The sequence below is a fragment of the Paroedura picta genome, chromosome 5, assembly GCF_049243985.1.
Source record: "Paroedura picta isolate Pp20150507F chromosome 5, Ppicta_v3.0, whole genome shotgun sequence".
In the NCBI taxonomy this organism is placed as follows: domain Eukaryota; kingdom Metazoa; phylum Chordata; class Lepidosauria; order Squamata; family Gekkonidae; genus Paroedura; species Paroedura picta.
Genome location: NC_135373.1, coordinates 14,896,913 through 14,899,056, shown reverse-complemented (window position 1 = coordinate 14,899,056; position 2,144 = coordinate 14,896,913).

The following is a 2,144-nucleotide window of genomic DNA, read 5'->3' as shown; positions in this document are numbered from 1 at the left end:
AAATGGCCCGTTGATGGGCCAGGAGAGGGTGGGAGGGACCCAGGTGGACATATACCCAGCTATGCTTCCCAATCATATTGTGCACTTCTGGGGTTTCTCAAGGCCAGTAGCATGTTTCAGAAGTTTCTCAACAGTAAAAAGATGGCATTTAACATCAGATAGGGTATGTTTTAGCAGAGGGATTGTATTTCATCCAATTTCATTTGATTCTTTTGTCTAATTCTTTGTTGTGCTAAAGATATGCTTATGAACCATATTTTTTGAAATAAATCCTTTATAAATTTGAAGCTGGCCGTGGTTCTCTTATCACATCGAGCTGCCCCTGTCTTGGAAACGCTAGTCCGGTGGTTGGGGGAGGGGGCTTGGCAAGCAGAGGGTGCACCCTTGCAGCAAATGGTCCCCCTGGTGCTCACATGCTGGGGCTGTGGGAGACACAGAGGTGGGGCCTCAGGCATGAAAGGGGCAGCTAGAAGTCCTGGTCGTTCAACTGGCGGCCCCATATTACAACCATGTGGTGGTAGTGCATTGGCCAGAGAAAAAGAGACTTTGGCCAGCCTCTAGGAGGTGGCAACCAGCCAGAAAAGGGGGTGGGCAAAGTGGAACAGGGCTTCCAGAATGAAAGGGGGCCAGTTCCCTCACAGCCTCCATCAAATAGCTCCAATCCCACCCCTCAGCAAGAACGTGAGAGTCGGAGACATTTACTCTGCCATTGTTGACTGGGATACCATGAAGCTCATGAAGCAGCTGGACTCCATATGCTTGGTAGGAGTTATCTCCTACTTGCTTCCCAAAGCAGCCACCTGGAGGCCTTCATGAAACCCACAAGCACGGAAGAACGGCCAAAGCTCTCCTCCATGTTATTTGTCTTAGAGGTCTGGTCCGGGGGTTACACTGACTCTGGACATGGGGGTTCCATTTGGCAAGAGCCATTCAGCTGGCAGCCATATTGTAATCTCGGGGTACCGCATTCCCTAGTTTAAATGCCGTGTGGTTTCAAGACGATGTTTCCTTGGCTTATGGACAATTGAGTGACTCCAATTTATTGAGTGACTCCTCATCCGAGTCCCAGGACTCCAGCTCCCTCCCTTGGTCCCGCCCTGTTCATAACTCCAAATTATCAGCGGGAAGCATACCCCTTGCCCTCATTCTGAGAAGAAACAACGTTCTTACAGGTTTTTTGCAGTTGGGGGCAGCACACAAAGAAAAGATCTTTAATATTACACACCAAAATGACAAAGATTTCATATCCCCCTGACGCAGCCTTGACATTTATTTATTAATTTATTCCTCTTATCCTTCTGTTGACCCAGCACTGAATGAATGCAAGCCTGCCCCACAATCATCTTGTATTACCTCCCATTACTTCCTTCCCCCCAGACTTTCCTAGAAGGCTAGCAAGTAGGCGGAGTCTCTGATCAAGGAGGCGGGATTTAGTGGCCAGAAAACAGAGTCATTCCCGGGATTAATCTTCTGCCTCGTATGAGCTCACCTCTTTCACATGCTCGGTGCATGTGTCGCCAGAGGCTGCAGCTGTGCTCCCATGTGGTGCAGGCAGTCACTGAGGAGGCAGAGTTAATCAAGCTGGGCCGAGTCCCAAGTCTCACTCGTGCGCAGGCAGGGAACCTCCCCATCCATGGTGTTCTTTGGGGGTAATATCCTTGGTGCTGCTTTGACGTCGGCCAGAGGCTTGAACAGTTTCGTACCCTCTAAGTGGTGGCAATTTGACCCACTGAAAATGTTAACCTCGCTGTTCTGATACCTTGACACCCACTCAATCCTCCAGTCTTTTGAGGTTCTTTGGCCTTAAAACAAATCAGACTTTTGCAATTTTGCGAAAGGGGATTTTGGTATTCCACCGATGCACGTGCCCAGCCAGGGGCCATGTTAAAATTTCAAGTGCCAGACTATCCTTTTGATTTGTGACAGAAGAGTTGGGGACAGGGGGCTGCGAGTTCCCTTTCCCTTTTTGGGTAAAATTGGAAAATAACTTTTCTCACGGGGGAAGGAAGATAAACTCTTTAAATAACTTTCAAAATCTGAAGCAAAATAATTAAAAAAGGACTCAATATGTGCAATGAATATTCCCCCAAAATATTTTTAAAAATGAAAACAACAATAATAACAATAGAAAATCAATAATAAAA